This window comes from Pseudophryne corroboree, chromosome 7 (assembly GCF_028390025.1).
Source record: "Pseudophryne corroboree isolate aPseCor3 chromosome 7, aPseCor3.hap2, whole genome shotgun sequence".
NCBI classification, from domain to species: Eukaryota; Metazoa; Chordata; class Amphibia; order Anura; family Myobatrachidae; genus Pseudophryne; species Pseudophryne corroboree.
In genome coordinates this window covers 59,689,573-59,708,591 of record NC_086450.1, presented here as the reverse complement: position 1 = coordinate 59,708,591, position 19,019 = coordinate 59,689,573, and the positions used below count along the sequence as shown (strand labels likewise).

General features: G+C 45.8%; 1 protein-coding gene and 2 pseudogenes across 4 annotated transcripts in view; 2 read left to right on the top strand and 1 right to left on the bottom strand.

Annotated features, from left to right (window-relative positions):
• The window catches only part of RBM44 (RNA binding motif protein 44), a 457,239-nt gene that overhangs the window by 203,972 nt on the left and 234,248 nt on the right, over window positions 1–19,019 (top strand). The window lies entirely within an intron of this gene.
• Window positions 10,229–10,348, bottom strand: LOC134946265 (5S ribosomal RNA; annotated as a pseudogene).
• On the top strand, window positions 12,584–12,703 carry LOC134946264 (5S ribosomal RNA; annotated as a pseudogene).

Sequence of the window (19,019 nt, the reverse complement as noted above, 5' to 3'; positions counted from 1 at the left end):
AGCAAAGCCCCTGCTTCAAAACCGGCCGGTTCTGATCCAGTCAGACAACATCACGGCTGTCGCCCATGTAAATCGACAGGGCGGCACAAGAAGCAGGACGGCGATGGCAGAAGCCACGGATTCTCCGATGGGCGGAAAATCACCTGTTAGCACTGTCAGCAGTGTTCATTCCGGGAGTGGACAATTGGGAAGCAGACTTCCTCAGCAGGCACGACCTCCACCCGGGAGAGTGGGGACTTCATCCAGAAGTCTTCCAACTGATTGTAAACCGTTGGGAAAGGCCACAGGTGGACATGATGGCGTCCCGCTTAAACAAAAAGCTGGAAAAATATTGCGCCAGGTCAAGAGACCCTCAGGCGATAGCTGTGGACGCTCTAGTGACACCGTGGGTGTACCGGTCGGTTTATGTGTTCCCTCCTCTTCCTCTCATACCCAAGGTACTGAGGATAATAAGGAGAAGAGGCGTAAGAACTATACTCATTGTTCAGGATTGGCCAAGAAGAGCTTGGTACCCGGAACTTCAAGAAAAGATCTCAGAGGACCCATGGCCTCTGCCGCTCAGACAGGACCTGCTGCTGCAGGGGCCCTGTCTGTTCAAAGACTTACCGCGGCTGCGTTTGACGGCATGGCGGTTGAACGCCGGATCCTAAAAGAAAAGGGTATTCCGGAGGAAGTCATTCCTACGCTTATTAAAGCTAGGAAAGATGTAACCGTACAACATTATCACCGCATATGGCGAAAATATGTTGCGTGGTGTGAGGCCAGGAAGGCCCCAACGGAGGAATTCCAGCTAGGTCGATTTCTGCACTTCCTACAGTCAGGGGTGACTATGGGCCTAAAATTGGGTTCCATTAAGGTCCAGATTTCGGCTCTGTCGATTTTCTTCCAAAAAGAACTGGCTTCACTACCTGAAGTTCAGACATTTGTCAAGGGAGTGCTGCATATTCAGCCTCCTTTTGTGCCCCCAGTGGCACTGTGGGACCTCAACGTGGTGTTGGGTTTCCTAAAGTCACATTGGTTTGAGCCGCTCAAAACCGTGGATTTAAAATATCTCACGTGGAAAGTGGTCATGCTTTTGGCCTTGACTTCGGCAAGGCGGGTGTCAGAATTGGCGGCTTTGTCATGTAAAAGCCCCTATTTGATTTTCCATATGGATAGGGCAGAATTGAGGACTCGTCCCCAGTTTCTTCCTAAGGTGGTATCCGCTTTTCACTTGAACCAACCTATCGTGGTGCCTGCGGCTACTAGGGACTTGGAGGACTCCAAGTTACTGGACGTAGTCAGGGCCTTGAAAATTTATGTTTCCAGGACGGCTGGAGTCAGGAAGACTGACTCGCTATTTATCCTGTATGCACCAAACATGATGGGTGCTCCTGCTTCAAAGCAGACTATTGCTCGCTGGATTTGTAGCACAATTCAGCTTGCGCATTCTGTGGCTGGCCTGCCACAGCCTAAATCAGTAAAAGCCCATTCCACGAGGAAAGTGGGCTCTTCTTGGGCGGCTGCCCGAGGGGTCTCGGCTTTACAACTTTGCCGAGCTGCTACTTGGTCAGGGGCAAACACGTTTGCAAAATTCTACAAATTTGATACCCTGGCTGAGGAGGACCTTGCGTTTGCTCATTCGGTGCTGCAGAGTCATCCGCACTCTCCCGCCCGTTTGGGAGCTTTGGTATAATCCCCATGGTCCTTACGGAGTCCCCAGCATCCACTAGGACGTTAGAGAAAATAAGATTTTACTCACCGGTAAATCTATTAGTAGTCCGTAATGGATGCTGGGCGCCCGTACCAAGTGCGGACTGTCTGCAATTCTTGTATATAGTTATTGTTAACTAAAAGGGTTATTGTTGAGCCATCTGTTGAGAGGCTCTGTTATGTTCATACTGTTAACTGGGTATAATATCACGAGTTATACGGTGTGATTGGTGTGGCTGGTATGAGTCTTACCCGGGATTCAAAATACTTTCCTTACTGTGTCAGCTCTTCCGGGCACAGTATCCTTACTGAAGTCTGGAGGAGGGTCATAGTGGGAGGAGCCACTGCACACCAGGTAGTCCTAATTCTTTCTTAGCTGTGCCCAGTCTCCTGCGGAGCCGCTATTCCCCATGGTCCTTACGGAGTCCCCAGCATCCACTACGGACTACGAGAAATAGATTTACCGGTGAGTAAAATCTTATTTCTCTAACGTCCTAGTGGATGCTGGGGACTCCGAAAGGACCATGGGGAATAGCGGCTCCGCAGGAGACTGGGCACAAAGTAAAAGCTTTAGGACTAGCTGGTGTGCACTGGCTCCTCCCCCTATGACCCTCCTCCAAGCCTCAGTTAGATTTTGTGCCCGAACGAGAAGGGTGCAATCTAGGTGGCTCTCCTGAGCTGCTTAGAGTAAAAGTTTAAATAGGTTTTTTATTTTCAGTGAGACCTGCTGGCAACAGGCTCACTGCATCGAGGGACTTAGGGGAGAGAAACGAACTCACCTGCGTGCAGAGTGGATTGGGTTTCTTAGGCTACTGGACATTAGCTCCAGAGGGACGATCACAGGCCCAGCCATGGATTGGTCCCGGAGCCGCGCCGCCGGCCCCCTTACAGATGCTGAAGCAAGAAGAGGTCCATAAATCGGCGGCAGAAGACTTTCCTGTCTTCATAAGGTAGCGCACAGCACTGCAGCTGTGCGCCATTGCTCTCAGCACACTTCACACTCCGGTCACTGAGGGTGCAGGACGCTGGGGGGGGGCGTCCTGGGAAGCAATGAATTTACCTTAGTTGGCGAAAAATACATCACACATAGCTCCTGGGCTATATGGATGTATTTAACCCCTGCCAGTTTTCCAGTAAAAAGCGGGAGAAGAGCCCGCCGTGAAGGGGGCGGGGCCTATCTCCTCAGCACACAGCGCCATTTTTCCCACACAGCTCCGCTGGTAGGAAGGCTCCCAGAATCTCCCCTGCATCCTGCAACTACAGAAACAGGGTAAAAAAGAGAGGGGGGCACTTATTTGGCAAAATTACAGATATAAGCAGCTATAAGGGATAGACACTTATTGTAAGGTTGTCCCTATACATATATAGCGCTCTGGTGTGTGCTGGCAAACTCTCCCTCTGTCTCCCCAAAGGGCTAAGTGGGTCCTGTCCTCTATCAGAGCATTCCCTGTGTGTGTGCTGGGTGTCGGTACGTGTGTGTCGACATGTATGAGGAGGAAAATGATGTGGAGGCGGAGCAGAGTGTCTGTAACAGTGATGTCACCCCCTAGGGGGTCGACACCTGAGTGGATGTACTGTTGAAAATTACGTGACAGTGTCAGCTCTATATAAAAAAACAGTGGTTGACATGAGACAGCGGGCTACTCAGCTTGTGCCTGTCCAGACGTCTCATAGGCCGTCAGGCAGATGGCAGATACAGACGCCGACACGGATACTGACTCCTGTGTCGACGGTGAAGAGACAACCGTGATTTCCAGTAGGGCCACACGTTACATGATTGAGACAATGGAAAATGTTTTATACATTTCTGATAATACGAGTACCACCAAAAAAGGGGTATTATGTTCGGTGAGGGAAAAACTACCTGTAGTTTTCCTGAATCTGAGAAATAAAATGTGTGATGATGCGTGGGTTTCCCCCCGATAACAATTAATAATTTCTTAAAAAGTATTGGCTGCATACCCTTTCCCGCCAGAGGTTAGGATGCATTGGGAAACACCCCCTAGGGGGGATAAGGCGCTCACACGCTTGTAAGAACAAGGGCTCTACCCTCTCATGAGATGGCCGCCCTTAAGGATCCTGCTGATAGAAAGCAGGAGGGTATCCAAAAAAAGGTATTTACACACATACTGGTGTTATACTGCGACCAGCTATCGCCTCAGCCTGGAGGTGCAGTGCTGGGTTGGCATGGTCGGATTCCCTGACTGGAAATATTGATATCCTAGATAAGGATAGTATATTATTGCCTATAGAGCATTTAAAAGATGCATTTCTATATATGCATGATGCACAGCGGAATAATTGCCGACTGGCATCAAGTATAAGTGCGTTGTCCAATTCTACCAGTAAAATGGTCAGGTGATGCGGATTCCAAACGTCATTTGGAAGTATTGCCTTTGAAAGGGGACATTTGGGGTCGGTCTTTTAGACCTGGTGGCCACGGCAACAGCTGGGAAATTCACGTTTGTACCCCAGGTCGCCTCTCAAAATAAGACGCCGTATTATCAGGCGCAGTCCTTTGTTGGCAAGCGTACAAAAGGTTCCTCTTTTCTGCTCGTGATAGAGGGAGAGGAAAAAGGCTGCAGAGATCAGCCAGTTCCCAGGAACAGAAACCCTTTCCAGCCTCTGCCAAGCCCTCAGTATGACGCTAGGGCTTTACAAGCTCAGGCACGGTGGGGGCCCGTTCTCAATGAATTTCAGTGCGCAGTGGGCTCACTCGCAAGTAGACCCCTGGATCCTTCAGGTAATATCTCAGGGGTACATATTGGAATTCGAGACGTCTCCCCCTCGCCGTTTCCAAAAGTCGACTTTACCGACGTCTCCCTCTGACAGGGAGGCCGTTTTGGAAGCCATTCACAAGCTGTATTCCCAGCAGGTGATAATCAAGGTACCCCTCCTGCAACAGGGAACGGGGTATTATTCCACACTATTGTGGTACCGAAGCCAGACGGCTCGGTGAGACCGATTCTAAAATCTAAAATATTTGAACACTTACATACAGAGGTTCAAATTCAAGATTGAGTCACTCAGAGCAGTGATTGCGAACCTGGAAGAAGGGGACTACATGATGTCTCGGGACATCAAGGATGCTTACCTTCATGTCAAAATTTACCCTTCTCACCAAGGGTACCTCAGGTTTATGGTACAGAACTGTCACTATCAGTTCAGACGCTGCCGTAGGGATGGTCCACGGCACCCCGGGTCTTTACCAAGGTAATGGCCGAAATGATGATGATCCTTCGAAGGAAGGGAATTTTAGTTATCCCTTACTTGGACGATTCCCTGATAAGGGTAAGATCCAGGGAACAGTTGGAGGTCGGTGTAGCACTATCTCAGATAGTGTTGCGGCAGCACGATTGGATTCTCAATATTCCAAAATCGCAGCTGGTTCCGTCGACGTGTCTTCTGTTCCTAGGGATGATCCTGGACACAGTCCAGAAAAAGGTGTTTCTCCCGGAGGAGAAAGCCAGGGAGTTATCCGAGCTAGTCAGGAACCTCCTCAAACCGAGCCAAGTCTCAGTGCATCAATGCACAAGGGTTCTGGGTAAAATGGGGGCTTCCTACGAAGCAATCCCATTTGGCAGATTCCACGCAAGAACTTTCCAGTGGGACCTGCTGGACAAATGGTCCGGGTCGCATCTTCAGATGCATCAGCGGATAACCCTGTCACCAAGGACAAGGGTGTCCCTCCTGTGGTGGTTGCAGAGTGCTCATCTTCTAGAGGGCCGCAGATTCGGCATTCAGGACTGGGTCCTGGTAACCACGGATGCCAGCCTGCGAGGCTGGGGAGCAGTCACACAGGGAAGGAATATCCAGGACTTATGGTCAAGCCTGGAGACATCACTTCACATAAATATCCTGAAGCTAAGGGACAATTACAATGCTCTAAGCTTAGCAAGACCTTTTGCTTCAAGGATAGCCGGTGTTGATCCAGTCGGACAACATCACGGCAGTCACCCACGTAAACAGACAGAGTGGCACAAGAAGCAGAAGGGCAATGACAGAAGCTGCAAGGATTCTTCGCTGGGCGGAAAATCATGGGATAGCACTGTCAGCAGTATTCATTCCGGGAGTGGACAACTGGGAAGCAGACTTCCTCCGCACGACCTCCGCCCGGGGAGAGTGGGGACTTCACCCAGAAGTCTTCCACAGGATTATAAACCGTTGGGAAAAACTCGACAGGTATTGCGCCAGGTCCAGGGACCCTCAGGCAATAGCTGTAGACGCTCTGGTAACACCGTGGGTGTACCAGTCAGGGTATGTGTTTCCTCCTCTGCCTCTCATACCCAAGGTACTGAGATTGATAAGATGGTGAGGAGTAAGCACTATATTCGTGGCTCCGGATTGGCCAAGAAGGACTTGGTAACCGGAACTTCAAGAGATGCTCACGGAGGATCCGTGGCCTCTACCTCTAAGAAGGGACCTGCTCCAGCAAGGACCCTGTCTGTTCCAAGACTTACCGCGGCTGCGTTTGACGGCATGGCGGTTGAACGCCGGATCCTGAAGGAAAAAGGGCATTCCGGATGAAGTCATCCCTATCCTGATCAAAGCCAGGAAGGATGTAACCGCAAAAACATTATCACCGCAATTGGCGAAAATATGTTGCGTGGTGCGAGGCCAGTAAGGCCCGACGGTGGAAATTCGACTGGGTCGATTCCTACATTTCCTGCAAACAGGAGTGTCTATGGGCCTGAAATTGGGGTCCATTAAGGTTCAAATTTCGGCCCTGTCAATTTTCTTCCAAAAAGAACTAGCTTCAGTCCCTGAAGTTCAGACGTTTGTAAAAGGGGTACTGCATATACAGCCTCCTTTTGTGCCTCCAGTGGCACTTGGGATCTCAATGTAGTTTTTTTTTTGGATTCCAAAAGTCACATTGGTTTGAACCACTTAAATCTGTGGAGTTAAAATATCTCACATGGAAAGTGGTCATGCTGTTGGCCCTGGCCGGGGCCAGGCGCGTGTCAGAATTGGCGGCTTTATCCTGTAAAAGCCCTTATCTGATTTTCAATTCGGACAGGGCGGAATTGAGGACTCGTCCTCAATTTCTCCCTAAGGTGTTTTCAGCATTTCACTTAAACCAACCTATTGTGGTGCCTGCGGCTACTAGGGACTTGGAGGATTCCAAGTTGCTGGACGTAGTCAGGGCCCTGAAAATATATGTTTCCAGGACGGCTGGAGTCAGAAAATCTGACTCGCTGTTTATCCTGTATGCACCCAACAAGCTGGGTGCTCCTGCTTCTAAGCAGACGATTGCTCGTTGGATTTGCAGTACAATTCAGCTTGCACATTCTGTGGCAGGCCTGCCACAGCCAAAATCTGTAAAAGCCCATTCCACACGGAAAGTGGGCTCATCTTGGGCGGCTGCCCGAGGGGTCTCGGCTTTACAACTTTGCCGAGCAGCTACTTGGTCAGGGGCAAACACGTTTGCTAAATTCTACAAATTTGATACCCTGGCTGAGGAGGACCTGGAGTTCTCTCATTCGGTGCTGCAGAGTCATCCGCACTCTCCCGCCCGTTTGGGAGCTTTGGTATAATCCCCATGGTCCTTTCGGAGTCCCCAGCATCCACTAGGACGTTAGAGAAAATAAGAATTTACTTACCGATAATTCTATTTCTCATAGTCCGTAGTGGATGCTGGGCGCCCATCCCAAGTGCGGATTGTCTGCATTACTTGTACATAGTTATTGTTACAAAAATCGGGTTATTGTTGTTGTGAGCCATCTTTTCAGAGGCTCCTTCTGTTATCATGCTGTTAACTGGGTTCAGATCACAAGTTGTACGGTGTGATTGGTGTGGCTGGTAATGAGTCTTACCCGGGATTCAAAATCCTTCCTTATTGTGTACGCTCGTCCGGGCACAGTATCCTAACTGAGGCTTGGAGGAGGGTCATAGGGGGAGGAGCCAGTGCACACCAGCTAGTCCTAAAACTTTTACTTTGTGCCCAGTCTCCTGCGGAGCCGCTATTCCCCATGGTCCTTTCGGAGTCCCCAGCATCCACTACGGACTATGAGAAATAGAATTATCGGTAAGTAAATTCTTATTTTTTTAAAAGGCAGGCTCCATAGCCTAGTGAGTAACTTTGCTGCCACAGTGATGTTCCCTGCACACAGAAATGTCAGGGTTACTGGATAAAATCTCATGTTCCACTCTTGTTGATAAAAGAAGTATGTTTCTAGAATACAGCAGCGCTGCATGTGTGTTACAATAGGCTATTAAGTCTTTGTTAAACAGGATACATGTTATTTGCAGGTTTGAATGCAACATAGTATGTTTATTAAATCTGCTTACATAATTATAAGTCTGCACTTTTAACCATGCTTCCTATTGTTTTTCCAGAATTTCCTGTATTACATCTCTCCTCCATTGAAGGCGCAGGGGTGTTAAGGGGAATTTGGGATCATGTATTACTGGCGTGCACTGCACTTGGCCAGATATATATTTATAGAGACACCTTAGTGCTATTTACTGAGTCGCGCAAGTTGTATTTTGTATGGTCTGTCTGCATAATGAGTAAGACACCAGCAAAGACTAAAAAGCAGTTTTCCTACCATGTCTGTAACAGTGTATTACATGGATCTACACTCACTTACTATTTTTATCATAACTGTTTATAATGATATTATCCCAAAGACTGCAAATTTAAATCATGGCTGTGGTCAGCCAAATACTGGCTTTGTTCACTGTTGTAAAGTAAGATGTGTTATACAATTGGTCAGCACATGGTGATTATAAACCAGTATCTGTGGAGCACTGCAAGCATTGTGAGTTCAGGCTCACCTGCAGCAGCTTTGCTTAATTCACTTAGCCACACCACAATTGGATACGCCCGATCTCATCTGATCTTAGAAGCTAAGCAGTGTTGGGCCTGGTTAGCCACCTGGGAATACATGGTGCTGTAGTTATTTTTAAATCTACAGCCACACCACACTGGATTCGGGACCCATTAACTAAGCTGCGGTTAAGCAGCAGATTTCTCAGGTTTTTAAGCCTGTGAGTGGTCACATTTAGTTTCAGACTTCTAAGAATATATATATATATTTTTAAGGTCTGAGTATGTGTGAATATACATTGTTGTATATGTGTGTATATTTATATATATATATATATATATATATAGAAAAAATATATATACAGCGCCACTTGTGGGATGGATTCCAAAGTAATGTCAAACCGTTTCTAAAAGAGAAAATCTTTAAAAACACACACTCTACCTTGTTATAGGTGTCTGCCACCCCCTAAAAATGCAATGCTGGTAGAGTATTGCTAGAATGTATGGAAAAAGTGGGGGATAGGGGTACCGGCGACCTGTGTTGTTTTAAAAAAGTATGTACTAAAAAAACTTTGGATTTATGAGCCAAAAAAATATATATATAAAAATAAACCAATTTTAATAAAATATAAAAGTTATTTGATACAAAATTAAAATTTTCAAGAGATAATAGTATATAAATATATAAATATAAGATAGGAGATTCGACTTAGCTTTAAAAATAGGCAGGGGGTCAGTGCAGGGAACCCAACGCGTTTCGTCACATATGACTTCTTCAAAGGGTAGGGACAGAATGATTACTTAAGCCTATTTATACCCTTACATACTAGGTAAGGGGTTGTGACATCACAGGTGGTCATGTGATTCAATCTCAAGGTCTGACATAAAAATATACATGATGGCTGTTTTAAACGTGACAGCAGTCTGTGGGTGTCATTAGGGGCATATTTACATCTAAAACGAATGGTTTATAAGTTAAAAAAGTGTAAATACATCATGTAGAAAGGATTAGAACATTAAATAGCGGTACTTCCGCCACACTTCCGGTGACGGAGGCCGCGGGTCACATGACTTCGGGCACTTCCGCCCCACTTCCTGTTCGCGTCTGCGCATGCGCCGGCGGCGAAACCCGATCTCAGTGTGTTCTATTGTGTCTCCTCAGTCTCTGGTCAGGGTTTTCTCCTTCACGGCGGCCATTTCTTTGTGTGGAAAAACCATAGGAATTAGAGGAGTTGCGGTGGCCATTTTATTGGAGTTTCAGGAGACCCATATTCTTTTCAATAAGGAATATCCATGGCAACGTTTCCATGTAAAAAATAAAAACAAGCAGTTGGTAGTAATCCTTATAGCGGTGTTTATTTATCATAAACCAGCAGTTGTCAATATCATAACAATCCATAGGCTAGTATTTGAGTGGGTATCTATATGCAAATTATAATACAGTGATCCGTTTAAACTGTCTGACAGGGCTCTCTCAGGTGATTCTAAGGTGAGGGGGAGGTGCTTATACTATATATGTAAATTAACACAGCTGTGTTTAAAAGCTTTTTTTCTCAGCACATTAACGCAAAGAACAATTACTATAAATAATAATAATAATAGTAGATAATAATTAAAAAATATATATATTTATATTTATTATATATTTTTTAAAAACACGTAGGTATTTTAAGGTTTTTTAAAAAAATTCCTAAAGGACACGTTTAGTTGTAGAAGTGCCAAGTATTGATAGATCGCCCACCAGTTGGCTTGACGTCCTATCTTCACTCACTACAGTACCTGATCTTCCCAGGTAGTCCCCTTCCCTGGTACTGGTCAGGCCCGATACACTGCTTAGCTTCCAAGATCGGACGAGGTTGGGCGTACCAGTGTGGTATGACTGTACATATGTGTGAGACGTCGTAACACCGGTGGTCCGATTGCTCAATACCACTCGAGTTCAGGTTAGCTTAAATAATTTATTATAGTGCAAAATTGTGTTTACTAAGAGGAAGATTGTGAATGTGACAAGCAGGAGTATATGAAAAAAGAGGATACTGCACCTCACAGGAAAGGTGCAATCTCGTATCCTTCGTTAAGGCCTGTTGGTTGCAGGGTCCCCAACTGGAAAATCCAGTACATTTCGCGTCTTGAGAGCTTGTTTGCAAGGTCACCACCTCTCTCGCCCAGGTCCACATGCTCAATCGCCTTGAACGTAAGGTCTTCTGGATTTGAATTGTGTTGTGATGTGAAGTGTCTGGAGACTGTGTGGCTTTCGACTTTATTTTTAATATTTCTGATGTGTTCCTGGATCCTTATTTTCAACTGTCTCTTGGTCTTGCCTACATATTTCATCCCGCAAGTACATTCCAATAGGTAGATTACGGACGTGGTGTTGCAGTTCATAAAATGTTTAATAGTATATTCTTCTTTATTTTCCATGTCACTGAAGGTTTTTCTATTCCGATTCAGATACTTACAAATGTTACACTTCCCACATTTATAAGATCCTAAACACTTAATCATCGGGATCCTTTGGGTAGGTTTCTCCTTTATCATGCTGGGTGCCAGGCAGTCCTTCAGGTTCCTTGACTTTTTGAAAATGAGTGTTGGTTCGGGCGGTAGGATATCTTTTAGTACTGTGTCCATCAGAAGAATATTCCAGTGCTTTTTAAGTGAATTCCTTATTATTCTCTCATGTTGACTGTAGGAGGTGATGAAAGCGACTGTGTCCTTCATTTCGTCTCTCGGTTTGTACCTCAACAGGTCCTCTCTATTCAAACTTCTTGTCTTCTTCATTGCTTCATTCAGGATGGGCTCAGGGGTACTCTTTGTCTTGGAGCCTTCTCTTATATATCTCCAGTTGGTCTTCACAGTCTTTGGTACTCGTGCAGTTTCTCTTAATCCTGGAGAACTGTGAGGCCGGTATATTGCTCTTCCATCTTTCTAGATGGTTACTTCGGAAATGCAAATAACTGTTCATGTCGACCTCCTTGATAAAATTCTTAGTAGTAACGCCACCAGACTCCCCAGTTAAAACCAAGTCCAAGTATTCAACCGACCTACTATTGGTAGTTGAAGTGAAGGTCTTCCGAAGTAACCATCTAGAAAGATGGAAGAGCAATATACCGGCCTCACAGTTCTCCAGGATTAAGAGAAACTGCACGAGTACCAAAGACTGTGAAGACCAACTGGAGATATATAAGAGAAGGTTCCAAGACAGAGTATCCTGAGCCCATCCTGAATGAAGCAATGAAGAAGACAAGAAGTTTGAATAGAGAGGACCTGTTGAGGTACAAACCGAGAGACGAAATGAAGGACACAGTCGCTTTCATCACCTCCTACAGTCAACATGAGAGAATAATAAGGAATTCACTTAAAAAGCACTGGAATATTCTTCTGATGGACACAGTACTAAAAGATATCCTACCGCCCGAACCAACACTCATTTTCAAAAAGTCAAGGAACCTGAAGGACTGCCTGGCACCCAGCATGATAAAGGAGAAACCCACCCAAAGGATCCCGATGATTAAGTGTTTAGGATCTTATAAATGTGGGAAGTGTAACATTTGTAAGTATCTGAATCGGAATAGAAAAACCTTCAGTGACATGGAAAATAAAGAAGAATATACTATTAAACATTTTATGAACTGCAACACCACGTCCGTAATCTACCTATTGGAATGTACTTGCGGGATGAAATATGTAGGCAAGACCAAGAAACAGTTGAAAATAAGGATCCAGGAACACATCAGAAATATTAAAAATAAAGTCGAAAGCCACACAGTCTCCAGACACTTCACATCACAACACAATTCAAATCCAGAAGACCTTACGTTCAAGGCGATTGAGCATGTGGACCTGGGCGAGAGAGGTGGTGACCTTGCAAACAAGCTCTCAAGACGCGAAATGTACTGGATTTTCCAGTTGGGGACCCTGCAACCAACAGGCCTTAACGAAGGATACGAGATTGCACCTTTCCTGTGAGGTGCAGTATCCTCTTTTTTCATATACTCCTGCTTGTCACATTCACAATCTTCCTCTTAGTAAACACAATTTTGCACTATAATAAATTATTTAAGCTAACCTGAACTCGAGTGGTATTGAGCAATCGGACCACCGGTGTTACGACGTCTCACACATATGTACAGTCATACCACACTGGTACGCCCAACCTCGTCCGATCTTGGAAGCTAAGCAGTGTATCGGGCCTGACCAGTACCAGGGAAGGGGACTACCTGGGAAGATCAGGTACTGTAGTGAGTGAAGATAGGACGTCAAGCCAACTGGTGGGCGATCTATCAATACTTGGCACTTCTACAACTAAACGTGTCCTTTAGGAATTTTTTTAAAAAACCTTAAAATACCTACGTGTTTTTAAAAAATATATAATAAATATAAATATATATATTTTTTAATTATCTACTATTATTATTATTATTTATAGTAATTGTTCTTTGCGTTAATGTGCTGAGAAAAAAAGCTTTTAAACACAGCTGTGTTAATTTACATATATAGTATAAGCACCTCCCCCTCACCTTAGAATCACCTGAGAGAGCCCTGTCAGACAGTTTAAACGGATCACTGTATTATAATTTGCATATAGATACCCACTCAAATACTAGCCTATGGATTGTTATGATATTGACAACTGCTGGTTTATGATAAATAAACACCGCTATAAGGATTACTACCAACTGCTTGTTTTTATTTTTTACATGGAAACGTTGCCATGGATATTCCTTATTGAAAAGAATATGGGTCTCCTGAAACTCCAATAAAATGGCCACCGCAACTCCTCTAATTACTATGGTTTTTCCACACAAAGAAATGGCCGCCGTGAAGGAGAAAACCCTGACCAGAGACTGAGGAGACACAATAGAACACACTGAGATCGGGTTTCGCCGCCGGCGCATGCGCAGACGCGAACAGGAAGTGGGGCGGAAGTACCCGAAGTCATGTGACCCGCGGCCTCCGTCACCGGAAGTGTGGCGGAAGTACCGCTATTTAATGTTCTAATCCTTTCTACATGATGTATTTACACTTTTTTAACTTATAAACCATTCGTTTTAGATGTAAATATGCCCCTAATGACACCCACAGACTGCTGTCACGTTTAAAACAGCCATCATGTATATTTTTATGTCAGACCTTGAGATTGAATCACATGACCACCTGTGATGTCACAACCCCTTACCTAGTATGTAAGGGTATAAATAGGCTTAAGTAATCATTCTGTCCCTACCCTTTGAAGAAGTCATATGTGACGAAACGCGTTGGGTTCCCTGCACTGACCCCCTGCCTATTTTTAAAGCTAAGTCGAATCTCCTATCTTATATTTATATATTTATATACTATTATCTCTTGAAAATTTTAATTTTGTATCAAATAACTTTTATATTTTATTAAAATTGGTTTATTTTTATATATATATTTTTTTGGCTCATAAATCCAAAGTTTTTTTAGTACATACTTTTTTAAAACAACACAGGTCGCCGGTACCCCTATCCCCCACTTTTTCCATATATATATATATATATGTATAATATGCTGACATTAAAAATCTATTTTGCAATAAGCAAGACTACAGTGGCGCAGTTGGTCGGCACACAGTGCTTATTAAACAGTATCTGTTGAGCACTGCAAACATTGTGAGTTCAGGCCTCACCTTCCCAGATCCCCAGTGGCCTAATGGATAGGACACTGCCCTCCTAAACCAGGGATTGTGGGTTCAGGTACCATCTGGATTGCAAGTCACTACAACAACCATTTCATCACCAGAGTTGATGTTTAAACAGCAGCTTTTGCTTATTATTTTTACAGGTGGCTCTGTAGCCAAGTGGTTAGGCTTCCCGCCCACAGTGAACATTGTGATTGCATGGACACTGGTTCAGATCCTGGTTTAACAGGTGTAATATATAGATATAATAATAAAAAAACAAACCAAAAAAAAAACATGGTAGGACACCATTTTTAACGTTACTTCCTGGGTCTTTGCTGGAGGTTGCTGCCCTACAACACTCAGCTTGTGGGGGAGCGGGGGGTTGTTAGGAATTTAATTTATTAATTGTTTTTGACAGCACGTCTCTACAGGAAGATTCACTATTGCTGGAAACCACATGCACTATAATGCAGGTTTATACACAGATTACTACTTACTGGTCGGGGTACATGATCACTAAGTCTAATGCATAATCAAACAAGCAGCTTCGCTGCAGAGTTGGTCACACAGTGTGTCGGACAAACTCGACTGCGCAGACAGACCCTTACCGGTCCTCTTTGGGGGGAATGCGGGCGCATGTACTGCCTGAGAGGAAAAAAAAATTACTGTTTCAGCTAGATTGTTGCGGTCGATTCGCCGCCAGCCCTCATAGCACCAGGCCAGTACGTCAGGTTCTCCGCGAAGGCTGAACAATTTCCAATGAGAGACAACTGCAATTATTGGGCGTTTAACTACCTATCGGAGTGTACCCTACACAGCAGTAGGGCTGTTGGTACGCCCTGCTTTGGTAAGGGTTTGAGGTAACAAGGCTGTAGTGGCAGGGCGCTCCAGTTCAGGTTTGCCCTAAATAAAGACCACCTTACACTTCTGTGAAGTTGGCAGTTGGTTCTTGCGTCTCAGCTTCGCTAGTGGTGCACAACGTCCACTTTGGCTTCGTTCCAAACGAGAATAGATCGCAGACCGAGTGGGGGGGGGGGGGGGGGAAATCTGATTTCCTACCATTGTCTACGCGAATTCCTGAATGATTCCGTCTCAACGATTTCAATTCCTAGGTATGATTCTCGATACGGTAAATCAAAGAAATTACCTACCCGAACAGAAGTACAGGTCATTCGTCATCTGGTACAATTAGTGCTCAAGCCTCGCACAGTCTCGGTTCATTTGTACATTCGCCTATTAGACACAATGGTGGCGGCTTTTGAAGCGCTTCAGTTCGGAAGACTTCACTCACGTCCTTTTTAACTGGATGTGCTCGCAATGGTTGGCTGCGGCCTAACGAGTACAGTGTCTGCCTGCAATGCATGCCAAAAACAATGGTCGGGCTCGCTTCTGCAGATTCACTGCAGGGTGAGGTGGTCTCCAAGGGCCAGGGTGTCTCTACTCTGGTGGCTCAAAGTACAGAATCCTAACCGCAGGGAAACGGTTCGGCGCCTGGAATTGGATAATTCTCACGGCGGACGCGAGTCTCAGAGGTTGGGGAGCTGTAGTTCAAAATTTTCAGCTCCAGGGTCTCTGGGCGGATTACGAAAGATTGCGGTCTATAAATGTCCTGGAACTCTGGGCAATTTACAATGCGCTACGACAAGCAGTGCACATGCTCCAGGCTCAGGCTGTTCAGGTGCAGTCAGACAATGCGACGGTGGTCGCATACATCAACAAACAAGGAGGAACGAAAAGCCGCATGGCAATGCGGGAAGTAGCTAGAGTCCTCAATTGGGCCGAGGTGATTTTGTCGGCAGTATTCATTCCGGGAGTGGACAACTGGGAGGCGGATTATCTCAGCTGCCGGGATTTTTATCCAGGATGTGCATTAAATCCAGAAGTGTTTCACATGCTGGTCCAGAAGTAGGGTTACCCGCAAGTGGACCTGATGGCATCTCGCCACAATTATCAAACGCCCCAGTACGTGTCCAGAACGAGAGATCCAAAGGCAGTGGCGGTGGATGCTCTCACAATCAAGTGGCCATACAGTCTCGTGTATCTGTTTCCACCGTTTTCCGCTGCTCCCTCTGTTGCTAAAACGGATCAAAAGAGAGTCCGTCACAGTCATACTAGTGGCGCCTCATTGGCCTCGGAGAGCTTGGTTTTCGGATCTCCGCGGTCTACTCGCGGACGTTCTTTGGCCGCTCCCACTGCGTCCGGACCTGTTACAACAGGGTCTTTTCTTTTTCTCCGATTTAGCGCGGCTGCGTTTGACGGAGTGGCTGTTGAGACAGCCCTCTTAAAACGAGAGGGCATTCCAGAATAGGTTATACCAACCATGTTACGAGCTAGGAAGCCGGTTACGGCAGCTCATTATTACAGAACTTGGCGTGCCTATATAGGTTGGTGTGAAGTTCGGAAGTTTCCGACATCATCTTTCAAGTTATCCCGTCTTTTGTTATGTCTACAGATGGGGTTAGATGGAGGTCGGCGTTTATCCACACTAAAGGTGCAGGTATCTGCGTTGTCAATTTATTTTCAAAGAATATTGGCTCTATTGCCGTCGGTACACACCTTTATGCAGGGTGTCCTCAAAGTACAGCCTCCATTTCACTCCACTTACTGCGCCATGGGACTTGAATCTGGGTTTAGATTTCTTAGTTTTTTTTTGTTTCAACCCTTACAAGAAGTGGATATTAAGTTTCTCACTTGGGAAACAATTTCTCTCCTAGCCTTAGCTTCGGCAGGGCGGGTTTCAGTTTTGGGTGCCTTGTCATGCAAGCCACCGTATTTAGTGTTTCATAATGACAGAACGGAATTTTAGACGAATCCCGCTTTCCTACCAAAAGTAGGGTCCTCTTTTCACATCAATCATCTAATAGTAGTTCCTGTGTTAACAGGAGATTCTGGAATTTTGGTTGTGGTACGCGCATTACGAGTTTATGTATTCCGAACGTCTAGAGTTCCTAAGACGGATACGTTGTTATTCTCTATGATGCGGCCAAGATGGGTTGGCCACCTTCTAAGCAGACCTTATCCAGATGGATAAAACTGACCATACGTCAGGCTTACCTTCATGTTAGATTACAGCCGCCTACATCAGTAACAGCTCATTCCACACGTTCTCCGGTAATGTCATGGGCAGCTGGTCGTGGAGTTCTACGACACAGCTTTGCAGTGCGGCTACATGGTCTTCAGTGCACTTTTACAGGTTTGATATTTTTGCGGCATCAGCATCTAGATTTGGCCGTCTAGTGTTACAGGTGCCAAACAGCTCTCCCGCCCAGGGGGGAAACTTTGGTACGTCCCTAGAGTACTCCAGTGACCCCTAGTGGATGAAAATGAAAATAGGATTTTGGTACTTACCAGGTAAATCCTTTTCTTTGAATCCATAGGGGGCACTGGACGCCCATCCAGAGCAGTTGTTTACCTGGTTGTGGTAAGTGCAGGGAATTTTATGGTAACACACTCTTACCGACTGTTTCAAATTAGAAATTCTATCGGGTTGGTGTCAACTGTTAGTTGTCAGTTTCGTTTTGTGTCAACTTTATTGTTGTCCGTTTTTGGTTATATGTATTTCTCCATTGTCAACCTCTATAGCTCCAGTTCGGCTCAGTAAAAAACACTGAGGTACTCTGGGATATGGAGGGGAGGTATAGTCAAAGTTTAACTATTCAGTGCCTAGTACCTGTGGAACCGTCCATATCCCTAGAGTACTCCAGTGCCCCCTATGGATTCAAAGAAAAGGATTTACCTGGTAAGTACCAAAATCCTATTTTCAGACGTTGCCATTTGGTCTCTGCACGGCTCCGAGAATATTTACCAAGGTAATGGCAAAAATGATGGTGCTCCTGCGGAAGCAAGGGGTCACAATTATCCCATACTTGGCACGATCTCATAAAAGCGAGATCAAGAGAGCAGTTGCTGAGCAGCGTAGCACTTTCTCTGGAAGTGTAACGGCTGGATTCTAAATATTCCAAAGTCGCAGTTGGTTCCTACGACTCGTCTGCCTTTCCTAGGCATGATTCTAGACACAGACCAGAAAAAGGTTTATCTCCCGATAGAGAAAGCTCAGGAACTCATGACACTGGTCAGGAACCTATTAAAACCAAAACAGGTGTCAGTGCATCACTGCACTCGAGTCCTGGGAAAGATGGTGGCATCATACGAGGCCATTCCCTTCGGCAGGTTCCATGCGAGGACCTTTCAATGGGACTTACTGGACAAGTGGTCCGGATCACATCTTCAGATGCATCGGTTAATCACCCTATCCCCCAGGGTGTCTCTCCTGTGGTGGCTGCAGAGTGCTCACCTTCTCGAGGGCCGCAGATTCGGCATTCAGGACTGGGTCCTAGTGACCACGGATGCAAGCCTCCGAGGGTGGGGAGCAGTCACACAGGGAAGAAATTTCCAAGGTCTGTGGTCAAGTCAGGAGACTTGCCTTCACATCAACATCCTGGAACTAAGGGCCATATACAACGCCCTACGTCAAGCGGAGACCCTGCTTCGCGACCAACCGGTTCTGATTCAGTCAGACAACGTCACTGCAGTGGCTCATGTAAACCGACAAGGCGGCACAAGGAGCAGGGTGGCGATGGCGGAAGCCACCAGAATTCTTCGCTGGGCGGAAAATCACGTAAGCGCACTGTCAGCAGTGTTCATCCCGGGAGTGGACAACTGGGAAGCAGACTTCCTCAGCAGACACGACCTCCACCCGGGAGAGTGGGGACTTCATCAGGAAGTATTCGCACAGATTGCAAGTCGGTGGGAACTGCCACAGGTGGACATGATGGCATCCCGCCTCAACAAAAAACTACAGAGGTTTTGCGCCAGGTCAAGAGACCCTCAGGCGATAGCTGTAGACGCCCTGGTGACACCGTGGGTGTTCCAGTCGGTCTATGTATTTCATCCTCTTCCTCTCATACCCAAGGTGCT